Here is a 15,791-nt window from a genome sequence, read left to right as displayed (position 1 = left end):
GATTTTGAGCTGCGATGTGACCCCCAAACCAGGGCATGTACTTTCTTGTCCCATCTCGGAGATGAAAATACTGAAGGGCCGATGGAGGAGTGAATAGAGGCCACTCTACGTACACCTCCCAGCCTGGCCTGGACAGACTGCGGAAGTAAACAAAGGCCTTCAGAAACATTTCCGTGTGTAGACTCTACTGCGTATTCAACAGTGTAACTAGTCAAAATCAGAACAGGTGGGTACCGAACCTTAACTATAAAAAGAAAACGCATCGCAATATTGTCTTAACTCTTTTGGGAAAGCAAACACAGACATATCTGAGATTCTCTCTGTCCCTGAACTATGGCAGTGTCATGCACAGCCTTAGGCTTGGGGACACTCTGAAAGCAAAATCCAGGTCTGAGTACTAATGTAAAAATGATGCCCCGCCTTTTTCTTTTTTTTTTTTTATTACAACACATTCTTATGAGGTCTGAAAATTTAAGACGCAGCATTAACCATGCAGACAGTATTTACAAGGGACTGGTACGTGGGGCCCTACAGCTTAGTTGAAGATAACAAATGGTTCAGAGATCTGACAGGCTTTCCTGAACAACACTTCAATCATTTCAACAAACGCTGCAGAGGAAGGATACCCTTCTGGTCAGCCTTCAAAGTACAAGCACGATTATATGTGCTTTCAGTTGAAAAAGATCCTGGTTATTCCATATTCCTCTGGAAGTGACAAATCTCACTGTAACTGGCCTGCTTATTCTCATCTTATTTTTTATTTTTCCTTTTACTGAGATATGACTGACATAACATTGTATTATTTTCAGGTGTACAACATAATGATTTGATATTTTTACACACTGCAAAATGACCACCACAGTAAGTCTAGTTAACATCCATGTGTAGTAACAGGTTGTTTTTGCTTTTGGGGTGAGAACTTTTAAGATCTACTCTCCTATCGGCTCAAATATGCAATACCGTAGTGTTAATTCTAGTCACCATGCTGTATGTTATATCCCTAGTACTTAATTTATTTTATACCTGGAAGTTTGTACCTTTTGACAACCTTTACCCATTTCGCCCATTCCCCATTCTGGCCTGCTTGTTTTTAAATCTCAAGTTTTCAAACACATTGCTTTCTTCACTAGCGAAATGCTTGCTACAAAGTTTGAAGGTTTTAATAATGATTTCTAAACCAATTACTTCACCAGCACATTTATTCATCAAGATGATGGAATGGAAAACCACTTTTGTTTAGATAAAAATTTCAGGTCTGTACGAGTTCTCCTATGTGTTCTGGCAAAGACCTCTCAAAGTTTTTGCTACAGTTTTCATTTTTTTCCCCTAATTTCACTTGAAGTCACATAAATTCATCTTAACCTACATTTAAGGACCTAACTCTCTGGTTCTGAATATCTTAAAAAACAAACAAACAAACCCACTCTCAGGAAAGATTGACATTTCAGTAATCTCTGCCAGCTGGCATGTTCAAAATGGAATCTAAATACTGTATTAACAATATCAATAACAAGCAGGTTCAGCAGGCCTTAATAAAACACGCTTGAATTGTGAGAGAAATTCTTGTTATTTTGTGTTTCACCAGCTTTAATTTACTACATTGATTTAATAAAAATCTATGACAATCTCATCTTTAATCATGTAAGAATTCTGAAGTTCACTGCATGTGCCTAATGAAAATCTGAAATCAAGTAGGTGTTATGACATTTTTGTTGCCCATTTTTGAAACTTTTGAACAAAGTAATATACCTAGCAAAGCCCACATACGTGTCCAGCTCAATGAATTCTCACAAACCATTTGCCCATGTAACCAGCACCCAGATGAACAAACTGGCAAACAGGAGCCTCCCCTCCAACCTCTCCAGTCACCACCTTATACCCCAAAGATAACCACGACCTTGACTTTTCCTTGCACATCCCTGCAAACTCTGGCAGGGGGCAACCCTGAACCAAGGTGATCACCACTGGAGTCACGAGGCACACAAAGGCTTGCACATTATTTCATTTCCTTTGTGGAAGGTAGGTGGTATCCTCCCGATTTTACAGATGAAGAAACAGAAGTTCACAGTCGAGTATTTGACCAAGCCAAGAGGCATATATGTATACGTGTAAGGGAATATGTAGTTCCATGTATGGGCAGGAGAGGGGTGGTATGAGGGATTGTCAGAGTCAGATCCAAAGCCAGGTCCCTCCAATGCCAAACTCAGTTGTGTATGTTGCACAACTGCTATTTTAGGAAACCTCATTTTCCTCTAAATTCATTGACTCACATGTTTGAAAAAGTCGGATGGCCTTATATAGAGAAGAACTGTATCACCCCCTGACCCCAGTCCCCAACCCCCATGAACACTCACTCGGTGTGACAGTTTCGGAAACAGAACTCATTTTTTCATTTAGCATCTTATCTTTCCCCCTCACCCTCACTACATTTTGGATTGTGAACAATTTTGAGTCTCTGCATTAGCACTATCTTAATTTTAAAAATTAAGTTGGGAACTAGCAAGTGAGCCTGAAGAGGCTCCATCTCTGGTCCTGAACTGGATTTTCATTACTCAACTACTCTTCAAATTATACTGATTTACGATGTGATTATTACTGCTTTCCCTAAGTAGCCTGGGTAATGACAGAAATGCAAAGACGCCCCCAGACTGTGGTGATCTCGGGGCTCTAACACCCCTCAGTCTCCCCCGCCGCCCCACCCCTGGCCCCCCACCTCTCACCCCCACCCCAAATGACTTGGTCTCCACTCTCCTCTCGCGGGGTCAGTACAGCTGCTCTCATGGCCTCCCAGCTCCAGCTCCAGCTGTGCCCATAACAATGCACATGGTGCTGACCATGGTCCGTGGTGATCACGTGATGTCGGTCACGTGACACCGACCACCTGACACCAAAGTGGCCACCCAGCAGCAGTTTTCCTGCCCATGTTTGTGTAGAGCGGCTCTTAGTTCTTTACCCTTGCTTATAGGTCTAATTTCAGTGCAAGCCTGAAACGGTGCCATCTCCCCCAAGTCCTCAAGGACAAAGCCACTCTCCACTACTACCTTTATCAGAATCTCCCCACCATTCTGCCCAGAACGCTTTTCTTTCTCCTTCCCATCCTCTTTCCTGTAAGGAATAAGGACAGAGTGACTTCCCAATTCTATCCTGGCTTATCACATTTCTCCTTTGTGAACACATAAATCTCACACACCAACATACTGTGTTGTGCACTTACTTAGGACCCGTGCCTTTGGTTGTGGGCGTCACTATTTTGTGAGCTTGTCTGAGTGTTTTGGCCATGGCTGCAATATCACGGTGCCCCTTTTGTATTGGGGCCTGGAGCAACACTGATTGAGAAATGCACGGTTGACCATGTCAAACAGATTTAGGAGACGCTCGGATGGCAGCCTCACACAGCACTAGCAAACACCCCTCCGTGAAGTCTTCCCTCAACTCCTGACTTCCTTCCCCCAGAGTCTGAGCTCTTTGGAGATGGCACAAACCACCAAGGCTTCTGGGTAATTCTGCCCCCGAGCTAGACCACAACTCCTTGAGGCTGGAAAATCTCCTTATCTCTATCCCCAGCCTCTACCAACCTAAGCACACTGTGGGAAAGGAAGGATGTTTGTGAAATGTTTACATGTAATTCACTGAACTGAGCTGGACTGAACTGTGTCCTTCCCCACCCCCCCCAATTCCTATGTTGAAACCTTAACCCTCAACGTGGCTGAATTTGGATAAAGTTAAATGAGGACATAAGGGTGGGGCTCTAATGCAATATGACCATAATAGGGACTTCATCTAATAGGGCTGGTGTCCTTGTAAGAAGAGAAAGAGACCAGGTGAAGCGCATGCACACAGAAAAGGCCATGCGAGGACACAGTGAGCAGGCAGCCATCTGCAAGCCAAGAAGAGACGGCCAGGAGAGATCAAACCTGCTGCCCCCTTGATCTTGAACTTCTAGTCTCCAGAACTGTGAGCAAATACATTTCTGTTGTTTAAGTCACCCAGTCTGTGGTATTTTGTTATGGCAGCTCTAGCTGATTAATACATTCACCAACTGTCCAAGCATCTTGTACTCTAAAGATAGGGCTCTGGGGACCAACTCTGGCTGTGAAGGGAAGTTCATGAAGATACGGAGGTTCGTTGCCCAAGGTTAATCCCCAGTAAAGGGCAGCTGTATCCCATCTTCCATCTTTCCCTTATCAACAAGGTGGCAAGGCTAGTTAAGGCAATACCCTTTAGCAATCCCCACTCTGCCAGAAAAAGTGAATGCCATCATTAACTAAGATTCTGGGCCTCTGCGAAATTACTTTAACTTGAATGACACCACCTTATGCCCTGAGATCTTGATAATCCTGTACGCCCATGGATAATGGCCATTATCATGAAAAGAAAGCTAGAAGAGTCTCAAATGGGAAGATCTGCATTCTGGCCTTAGATCTTCCACTTAGTGGCTACATATCCTTGCATATGTAACCTCACATTTTTGTGTCCAGTGCTTCTTTTAAAAAAAATTTTAACAGATTTTATTTTTAAATAATCTCTACACCCAATGTGGGGCTCAAACTTACAACCCTGAGATCAAGAGTCACACACTCTACCAACTGAGCCAGCCAGGCATTCCTCCAGTGCTTTGCTTTTTAAATAAAATGGCTGTGCTGTTGTAACGGACAGTTCTTCCCTTCTTTGGGAACTGATCCAGACTTGCATCTGGAGAACATTTCATCTCCCAATCCATCCATGTGCTTCGAAGTGATGTTTCCATCCCCAGCATAAAAAAATCTGTGACCGGGCGCCTGGGTGGCTCAGTTGGTTAAGCGACTGCTTTCGGCTCAGGTCATGATCCTGGAGTCCCAGGATCGAGTCCCGCATCGGGCTCCCTGCTCGGCAGGGAGTCTGCTTCTCCCTCTGACCCTCCCCCCTCTCATGCTCTCTCTATCTCATTCTCTTTCTCAAATAAATAAATAAAATCTTTAAAAAAAAAAAAAAATCTGTGACCCTCCCCACCAATTCCTCTGGTCACAGTGATGGTTCCCAGTGGTCATGTGATCCAGGCTGGTCTAATTACAATGCTGCCCAGAACTTTTCCTGAGGACACCCAGGAAATGCTAGACTCCAAGCTGATGTCTGCAGTACAAGAGGCTGTGGCAGCCACCTTGTAAACCCAACATGAGCTTCTCCAAGCTTATTTCCACCACAGACTAAGCTGAGTTGGGGAACAGAGAGAATAAGTATTATTACTACCACAATCCTACTTTGTTAAGTCACCATCTCAGAAAAGCTCTCTATGCTCATCTTATATTCTTTCATTTGACAGCCAAATCTCCTAGACCAATGGAGAACTGGAATTTTACTGGCACACAGAAATCATCAGTGACGTACGTTTAGTTTAACTGAGGCTATTCACTTAGAGATTCTTTATTAGTCAAGGACTCTTGGGTGTACACCCCCCCCCCAAAAAAAATCAAGCTGGGTCGAGTAAAATGGGGAATTTAGAGTTCATATAATCCAACACAGGAAGGACAGTGGTAGAGTGGCCCCTCATCTCTGCTTCTTTGCCTTGGTGCCACTTCTTGGTAACAGTGGTTGACTCCACACGGTACCCCTTGTTGAATCCAGCACATCCTTCAGAGCCGCCAGATCCAAGGTAAGAAGTGCCTGGCCTGGATTGGGTTACATGCCCATCTCTCAACCAACTGCTGAGGACAGGGAGCTCCTATAGGAAGTTGGCACTTCCCCATTTGCAATTTATATTGGAAGCTGGGGTAGGGGAACCAGTGGGTCTCACAAAGCACCCCAATTTGGGCTTACGATAGCTGCACAAGTTTAAAAGTGAAAACTTCATTCGTAATTGTTTCACTTCCCAACCGTGGCAAACTCAACGAATGAAGCCTCTTAGAGTCTGAGAAATATACACACACAAATGATAAAGAGAAGTGGCCTTTCTACATGTCACAGGCTTCTCATCTCTTGTCACGGTGAGTTCACAATCATGCTCACAGTGTGGGAAATGAACCCATGGCCAAGACACTAGGTTAGCGCAGCTCTATGTGCAGACATATAGTTCTAACACTTCAATGCCATCTGTGTCAAATTAGCAGCATGAGATCATCCTAAATAAGCCCCGTTTAAAAAAAAAAAAATCACAGCCCAAAAAGGGGACAACTCGTGTGCTAGGGTGACCATGAAGTGGGGGATGAGTTCAATGTGAGCTTTTAAATGATTGTCTGAAGTTCTTGATCACTGTATCTCTCTCTTTTCTTTCTCTCCCTCCCATCTCTGAAATGCAGCTTTGCAAATAGTTCGTATTCCAGCACAGAGATACTGAGAGGAAGAAACAGGGGTACAGATCACAAGCCATTCTAACCCATCCCCAAGGAACCTTCTTCTTTCTGTGTGTCACATTTCTGCAAGATCTTAGTCACTCCGAGCGCGCCTGGGTGGCTCAGTCAGTTAAGCGTCTGCCTTCGGCTCAGGTCATGATCCCGGGGTCCTGGGATGAAGCCCCGCATCGGCCTCCCTGCTCGGCAGGGAGTCTGCTTCTCCCTCTCCCACTCCCCCTGCTTGTGTTCCCTCTCTCACTGTGTCTCTCTCTGTCAAATAAATAAATAAAGTCTTTAAAAAAAAAATCTTAGTCACTCCAAAGTGTCGGTGAGAACAGCCGGTAAGAACTCCAGTTCTCGTCCTCCTGCAGGGATCAGGTAATCTCGCGGGCATTTGCCTTCATGTAGCAGGCACTTCAGACACACTGGAAATAGTCTTAAATACTCCTGAAGGTATAAGTTCCCTTCAACTGGGGAAGGATTTTTTTTATGGTATTGTTATTTGGGGGGTGGAAGGTATTGAAACCCTTAGAAATGGCAGAAATGCTATCATAAGCATGATGAATTCTATTTATTAAACACTCAATAATTGCCAGCCCCTGGACGTACACTATCTTGTAATTCTTACAAAACCCCATGAAACACTGCTATCTCTTTGGCTGGGAAGGAAGGCCTCGGACGCACCAGAGGAGTTGCTTGAGGTCACACAGCTGGTGGACCCACGACTCGCCAACTCCAAGGTCTCCACTCTTCCCTCCCAGGCACGCTGCCTCCCCTGGAGGGAAAGCAGCGGTGATGGGGCCTGCATGTGGAGCTCCTGCAAAGTGCCAGGGACACTACACAGACTGGCATTGGCTAGTCCCCACAATGATACTGATCTCGCAGGACTGGTATTTTTGCATTTGGCAGTAGCCCGAAGTGGTTCACGTAACTTTTCCAAGGTCAGACGGCACTTAGGCAGCCAGGCAAGGGGATGCATCCAGGTACACCTGATTCGAAAACTGAGGTCTTTTATCCACATGCCATCGTTTACAAAGGCCAATAGGAGAACTGGGTGGGCTGGAATCACCAGAGAGAAGAAGGGCAGGGGGATGGGGCAGGAGAAATTTGTTCTTGCAGACTCACAACACGGGGTGGGAACAAGCCTGAGTGCCTGGGCCACATTCACTGGCGTATGCGCGCACACACACACACACATGCACACACATACACTCCTAACCTGGCACGTGCTCCAGTGAGCAATACACCCAGGAGTTCTCAGCCACGCCCTTTGGTCGTCCAGGAACCAAACAAAAACACAAACTTGACCTCTTGCAGTTTACAGGTAGACAGATGCATTTAAGTGCATTTCTGAAACTAATGTGAACAGCTCCATGAGTATATTTTAAAAAATTCTTCATTGTGAGCCTCTTGGCAATTGCATGAAAATATTTCTAGACTTCTCTCCCCGCAGTTAAATAGAACTTCAAGGAGAATGACTTTTCCAATTGTATTTTTAAGATTGAGCGCTTTGATAAAAGCAGGCTCTACAGTACAATGTGATCCAAAATTGTATCATCTTTATGCATTTTATAATGTGATACAATTTAATAGATAAGGGAAACATTTTTAATGTTCAAAAATTAAACTGTAAGGATATATTTCTATTGAAGAATTATAATTGGTATAAAAATAGCTCTATCTCTATGACTATAAAATCCATATACACTCAAAATATTCATTCTGTGGAGGTGTGGGTTCCTCTCATTGCATTAATCTTTGAATGACTAATTTGAGGATTTCCCCTTTTCTCTATCCACAGTCTTTAAAATATCTTAATATTTAGCTGTTTACAATAGTCCTGCGTGGGGAGCAAAAGAGAAATGAAGCACCTTGATTACTTGAATGAAAGAAGACAATATAAGTATTCATTTCCATCTTTGTCTTGTCATTATAAACTGCTTTTGACCATTATGACAGGATTCTCCCCAGCCCCAGTCTGCAAAACACTGCAGAATGGGCAAACATCTCAAGTGGAACACTTCAAAAAATACTTAGGCCATGCTGAACCAAAGACCAGTTAGTGTGAGTCCAGGCTTATGATCTTGGATCTGTGACCTGAAGCAGGACATTTGTTTGGGCCTTATTTTTCCCTTCTACAAAATGGGAGTAATAATACCTAATGTATAAGGCTAATATAAGAATAATGTAAAAAACTGGGGCGCCTGGGTGGCTCAGTCGGTCGAGTGTCCAACTCCTGGTTTCGGCTCAGGTTGTGATCTCGGGGTTGTGGGATCAAGCCCCACGTCAGGCTCTGTGCTCAGCAAGGAGTCTGCTGGAGATTCCCTCCCTCTGCCCCTCCCCCCTTAAAAAAAAGAAAGAAAGAAAAGAGAGAAAGAGAGAGAAAGAGAAAGAGAGAAAGAGAGAGAGAAAGAGAGAAAGAGAGAGAGAGAGAGAGAGAGAGAGAAAGAGAGAAAGAGAGAAAGAGAGAAAGAGAGAGAGAGAGAGAGAGAGAGAGAAAGAAAGAAAGAAAGAAAGAAAGAAAGAAAGAAAGAAAGAAAGAAAGAAAGAAAATATATACGGCCAGACACAAAGGGTCATATGTTATATGATTCCACTTATAAAAAAAGTCCTGAACAGGCAGGTCCATAAAGACAGAAAGTAGACTAGTGGCTATGTGCCCTTGTGCCCCTATAACTTCCAACACTCCCCTTCCTGCCTTGACCTCCTTTCTCCTAAACTCCAGCCTGTCTTCCCTCCTAGCGGCACTACCCAGAAACAGGAGGGGCAGCCCAAAGACCCTGCCCAGCAGGTGCCTGACCCAGAAGAAGCTCTCAATGCCATGTCCCCCATCAGACTGGCAAGTCCTTCTCACTTCCCTATTTCTGTCCACAGGGTACCATTTTCTCAGGGTGCAACACCAGATTTTCATGAAAATGGTTCGTAGAGACGGTCGGAGACAGACCAGCTGACGTGCGAGCCAGAAAGGAAAATCCAGGCTACGGGACTGATGTTTTCTCAGGTTACACGCCCTGCTGGAGACACTGGGGAAGTTGGGGTAACCATAGATGGGGTAAATTTGGATTCCGAAGAGACAGTGACAGTCAAAATTGACCAAAGCCGTCTTTTATAATTGCATTTCCATATGTGTGTGGGGTTTTTTTTTTTTTTAAGCATTTCCTTATATTTAACTAGTTTAAGAGCATGTTCTCAGTGACCACATAGAACATGAGTGATTAGAGAGGTGACCAGCATGCCTTTAAATTCACCTGACTTTATGATTGTTGTTACGTAAATATCCTTATAGATAACTCAGTGCAGAACAATAAGACAAATGATGCCAAGAGAAAGGGGCCCCTCCTAAAAACCAAAGGGCTCCACAGGCCAAAAGAGGACAGAAGGCAATTAGGACTTGGGGGAAAATGTAAGGAGGTTTTCCTCCCCCCACCTTTCTGTTATTACTACATTTTTTTGAAACGGGTGTGCCTGGGGACAAGAATCAGGAGGCTTATGCATTAGGTAGATGCCCTTGTTTGCAAAATGGACAAAGAGTCAGCTTGTGGAGCAGATTAGATGAAAGGAGCCAAAGAGCCCAGGGGCTACAATCAAATGTGAAAGAAATGAGTGGGGGAGGGTCAAGGCAAAGCCGAACAAGTCCCGAGATCTGAGCCACGGTCTTTCTGGAGAGAAGTACAGAAGAGCCAGGGCCCAGGGGCCTGCGGCCGTGGCAGAGATGGGGTCCAGCAGCGCCATCCTGGTTCCAGAGAGAAGGAAACAACTGTGGGCTGGCAATGAGAAGGGAAATCATGCAAAGGAGAGGTGATCAGGAGGCCGCTCCTTTGAGGTGTTTTGGAACTTTTCACCTTGAATCTATCTGCCAGGATTAATGATCAGAAACCCTGGGAACGAAACGGTCAAAAGTTAATAAATCTTTGTTCTGATAGAGCATTTGTGAGGTGCCAGACACTGGACTGGGCTTATGTTTGTATGTTCTTGTGCTCCCTTAACCTCCACAAAGATTCTGGGGAACACATCTGGTAGCCCCATTGTAGAGACAATCAAAACTGAGGCCCAAGGTCAAACAGCTGGTGCCCAGGGAGGGAGGGCTTCAAACCCAGGCTGATGTGGTGCTAAATCCATGCCCTCTCGTGTGGCTGTCTATGCACCTGCTGTGTATGTGCAATTTTAGAGCGAGGGGGATAGCTCCATGTTTGTGAACTGGGTGACCTCTCAAGCAAGCAGTCCTATCTGAAAGGAATCGGAGATAAAGAGATGAACAAATCTTTCAGATCTATGTATACATCCAACAGGATCTGGGGCGTCCCGTCTTTGGCCCTGTTCTGAAAATCACTAACACTAGCAAATGGACAAGGGAAATTTTAGCAAGGAAGATAAAGAGCACAGGGAAATCAATCACATTCAGAGGATTTCAGCTCTATTTTCCTACTTTTCCAGAGTTTTGTAAGATGTTCTAATAACTAACTCTAACTAGGAATTTAGCATCTTCTAAATGCCTTACTAATATGAATTTCTTGAATCCTCACAAGATCCCCATGAGACAAGTATTATTATCATCATCATCATCATCATCATCATCATCATCATCATCCCCACAGAGAGGTTTAAGCCAGTTGCCCAAGAATCCAAGACAGGGCTCACTGGTTCATTGCCAGGCTGTCCAAATTTATAATGTACTGCCTCCCTAAGATCCATGGGACCTTCCAGAGTTGTCTTGTGCAAGGACTGGAATCTCCAGCCAGGCTGCCACCACCCTGTTTCCTCTCCTTGGACCCATCTGCAGACACACCTGGCTGAAGGCAGCACTCTTTCCATGGAGCTAGAGCTAAGCCTCAAATCCATTTTGAGCCACTTTTAGGAAACAAGTTGCCAGAATGGAGCAGAGCTGGTGCTCCATGGGAAACCGCTGCCGCCTTAATTCACACGGAAGAGCAGGAAAAACTCGGGATGCCCTGTGGCTTGCTCAAGGTCACAAAGTTTACCCAGTGGCAGCACTGGGACCACAACTAGGCCCCTTTGCTCGTCATCCAGTGCTTCTCCCCCTAGAACTTGTTTCTGATACACTGAACACTTGCTCTTGAGCCTTTCGGGGCAGGAAATACTGCCAAAGTGAGGTACAGCATACATTTGAACAGTAAAAATGCATAGCAGAGCCGTGGCAAAGGGTCAGGGCTGTGGACATGAACGCCCAGGAAAGGGAGCGCCTAAAGCCAACCTGGAACTTGGGCAACTGGTATTCCCCAAAGCGAGTCGTCCAATGGTCACGGTCAACCTCATGGGTGTTTGACCAATGGCAAGCGCACATCTATGCACTCCTAGGAACAGCGTTCATGTGACAGCAAAAGAACTGGTTTCCTTTTTCCCTGTCTGCTTGTGGGCCTGCAGCAGCACAATCCTGCTCTGTGCCCTGAAAGTGCCTTGGAGATCTTCCTTCCATTTCATTAGCTCATCCAGTGGGTTGTGAGAAGTGAATGGAAATAAAAATCTGTTATGCGTGTTATGGAATTTATTTTAATTCCACCACTGCATCCTAAGGAAACAGATTTACTAGTAATTAGTGGCCCCATCCTGGAGAGAAGGCAGGCGGAGGGAGGGTCCAGAAGGCTGGCGGGGTGTTAGCAAGGGGGCCTGGGGGTGGCAGTGTCCATGCCCGAGCACCTCTACCACAAAGGCTGGGATGTGAGGTCAGACCCCAGAATGGGCTGTAAGGGGTTGAGGGGGCGGCTGGCTAACTCCAGCCCAATCCGGTGGCTGACACAGAGATGGGTAAGAAAGAAGTGCTTGCAGGTGGGGCAGTGGGGGTGGGCCCGGGGAGCACCTGCTCAGAGGAAGGGCTAGAGGTAAGAGACAGGTGGGCCCAAACGGGCAGTTGGCACAGAGCACTAGATGCAGAGTCTTCCCTCTGAACACAACTGCACGGGAGTTCTGAGGCCAACGGGCCCAACGAAGGCCGAAAGGGCGGAAGCGGAAGCCAAGATGACAGCAGCCTGTAGGAACTTTGAGTAGAAGGCAGGAAGCGAAAAGCACAGCGAGGCCCTACGTAGCACTGGGATGAAACCTCCAGGGACCAGATGAAGGGTCAGACCAGGGGTGAAGAATGTTTTTAATTAGGAATCACTGACTCATTAAAATAACCCATCCAAGGGTGATGTTTAAATAAAGTAACCTAATTTTAAGTTTGATGGGTGAATGGAATGTGTGTGTATGTGTGGGGGCGGGGAGGGAGGTGCTAGGGCGTTTGGAAAAGAAAAAATATATATAAAATGCTTTACTCTCTCATTAAAAAAAGAGAGAGAGAGAGAGACATTATTAACTAATAAAATAAAAAATGTATCTCAAACACAGAGAGACCAAAACAGGGACACACAGACATGAGGAGGGGACAGTTGAAGACACCTGTCAGCTGGCCACTCCCGCAGGGCTCCGAATAAGCCACACTCATCTGTTTGGACCCATCCTGGGTCCCCTTTAAACAAAGGGTTTGTCCCTTTCTGGCACACAACAAGGTTTCCATTGTACAAGAACCGAAGTACTCTCTGGTCCCTGAAACCGTTAACATCCTAAAATTGTCTCTAGCAGCTTACATGGCATTTAAAATAAATACTGTGAATTGATGAAGTGACCCATTATGTTAAGTACCCATGCCTGGTGTAATCTAAACCAAGTCTTACCCCATTATCCTCAAAACTGCTAGATGATTCAGCAGGCCCTCTTGCCAGTGACTCTGCAAGAATCAAACACAGAGGCCACACTCAAGTAGGACCAAGTGCTTCCTTCCAGTTAGTTCTTGCAATTGGTTTTATGATGGGGGAAAAAAAAAAAAAACTCCTATGTTTCTTCTCGACAGCTAATAAACCAAACAACTACCAGACAACACACACAGGTTCCCATTATCTAACCATTATGTCCTATTGTTACATGGGTTTCAGGGTCTAACTTCCACTGTGTCCTCTCTGGACATCACAGTGCTCTGAAGCACATCTTGCTGAGAACATGGGCCGTCGCCATCCCAACGTGCCCACGAGTCATTCCTTGTTCACAACCACCGCATAACATCCCCCTCGCCGTGCGCCCTCTTGCCTACAGACTTGTTTCCCCTTCTCGCAATGCCCTTTGTTCTGTTCCCACACGCCCGCAATCTATTTTTCAAGGCCTCGTTCAAGGGTTGATTGACAGCCCCTACTCTCCCACCCTCCTGACAAAAACCAGCCTCCCTCCTCCAAACGGTATGACTCATGTACTGCTTCGGCCATGCCTGCCTTCTTTTGGTCTCAGCTCCCAGGGCCACTCCACACCGCGGGGTTCTCCCCGACGACCCCCGTGTTGTCGCCCTGGGTCAGCCAGCTGTGCATGTGAGGGGGGCCCACAGTCAGCTGGGCTTTGCCGGCCGCTCCCCGGGCCTCTGTGTCACCTTCTACCCCCGTTCTAGGAAGCGGGTTCTTCAGGGCATCCTGTTTGCCTTCAGTCCCAAGATTGGCTGGGACCTACTAACAGAGTTCTTTCCTAGCCTAACTACCTAGAACCAGTGCCCTCCTGCTTGTTACAGGGGAAAAGAAGGAACATGCACGTAGTTTGAAAATGTAAAGTATAAAGACGAGAAAGGGAGTATAAATCAGGCACTTTCTCTTCTACTTGAGTCTAACCCAAACCGTCCACTGGCATGACTGGGCAGCTCCCTTCTTTATATACCTATATTTTTATTGTAAAACTTTTGCTCCTAGGTGTTAGCAACTTCTTGATGACCAGTACCACCCACCGAAGGAACACAAAAATATGAATTAGGGAGAACAGGCACATAGTTTGAAAAATCTCAGCACCATGAAAGTGCCTTGAGAACTCTATATACAGATATAGCAAATATAGAGCAAAGAAATATCACAGGAAAAAATGAGCAAATCCTTGCCCACCCTCTCAAACTCCAACGAAGAGTCTTCTGATTTTCACATGTACAAGAAAATTAAAATTAAAATTAAAAAAAATAGGAGGGCTGCATTGAAGTGGATGTGGATTGAATAAGCATCTGAAATCTGTAATAATGTGATTCTCAGCGCTCAGAATAATTAGAATTTTAGACCCTATCAGAGAGAGAAAAAAGGTCGGCACCTATGAGATAGAATCTCATGGTGAAATCACTCAACTTCAGAACCTTTATTGATGTTTTCTTCATGCTTTGGCGTCCGGCAGAAACAACCAGAAACTAATATCCTAAGAGCAAGTCTTACTTAATGTGAAACTTAATGAATAAAAATCCTGTAAGAAATGTGCTCACTAAATAAAATCCGTCTTCTGAAAATAATCCAAACACAAATGATATTCATATCATTGTTATAGATTTAGAGGAAAAATAAATATGCACAAAACTTTGAGATTCACTTGAAAAAACTCCCAAAGGCTTATCGTAATTGGTTTCCATTTGCCATCTGAAGGGAGAACAGATTTTTTTTAAATTATGTATTTATCTTTGAGAGTGGAGGGAGTTCCCTTTTTTCCTTAGATATTTTGGATATCTATAATGGTCATTAAAATGAGGATTAGTCAAACTTGCCTGCCTAAATTTCACCTGTCCCAAGCAAACAGGCAAGGAAATCCTTCAGTCGCTGATTTCACAGGCTATTAAAAAGACAATACGTACTCACATGGCTTATACAACAACAACAGAAATGTGATGCCATCTCTCTGAGGTACTCAAGAAACCTGAAGATAAATATTCCTTTTCTCAGCCACATTTATAGTCCACTCCTTCACACATGTGGCCAGCCCTCGGCATGTACTTTTCAGGACAAGAGGCTTACCGGCTCTAAACCAACCAAAATGCACAGACCACTCCACGCTAGAAGCCCAGTGCAATGGTAAAGCTCTCGGTACCACCAGACCCATCTGCTTTTGTGCCACTCCAATCCAGGAGGCTAATGGGGACCGGAAACTGGAAACCTCAGGAGCCTACCGACTCCAGCTTATCTGCACAGCGGACCTACAAAGCAGTGATAATCCAGAAGTATCTAGGAGGCATTTTATGGCTACTTGTAACCATTTATTCTTCTTTCACTTTATTCAGTCATTTCAAAAGAAACTTAATAGCCAAAGCAGAGATGGACAGGCAGCTGGAATTCCTTGAGCACGTGGGATAGGACTGACAGCAAAGCAGCAAAGGGTGGGCTGGGCAACAGGAAGGACGTCCCCCTGCAAAGGACGCTGGTGGGGACAGGAGAGGGGTGACTGAACTCTGAGCCCTGGAACACCCCACAGCCAACCCTCCAGGCACACGCCGATATTAGGGGCCAGCAAGGAAGAGGGGAACTACCACGTTCACCAAAATGCCAGAACACCCCAAACATTCCTCATTTGCCCGAGCACTGGGAATACCTAACGGGGGGTGTTTACACCAGCTGACCAGCTCAGTTCATGCTACTCTCATATCCCGACTGCCACGTCATTCCAGTTTCACCAAAGCAAGCCGAATACTTCCAAAACAGGACCAGTTGGGGCAGA

At 45.2% G+C, this 15,791-nt stretch overlaps 1 protein-coding gene across 2 annotated transcripts in view; it reads right to left on the bottom strand.

The window, feature by feature from the left end:
* Positions 1-15,791, bottom strand: part of FOXN3 (forkhead box N3) — a 221,934-nt gene that overhangs the window by 100,927 nt on the left and 105,216 nt on the right. The gene's annotated exons all lie outside the window — the stretch shown is intronic.

This window comes from Neomonachus schauinslandi, chromosome 9 (assembly GCF_002201575.2).
Source record: "Neomonachus schauinslandi chromosome 9, ASM220157v2, whole genome shotgun sequence".
NCBI classification, from domain to species: Eukaryota; Metazoa; Chordata; class Mammalia; order Carnivora; family Phocidae; genus Neomonachus; species Neomonachus schauinslandi.
This window is presented reverse-complemented; position numbering and strand designations above follow the sequence as displayed.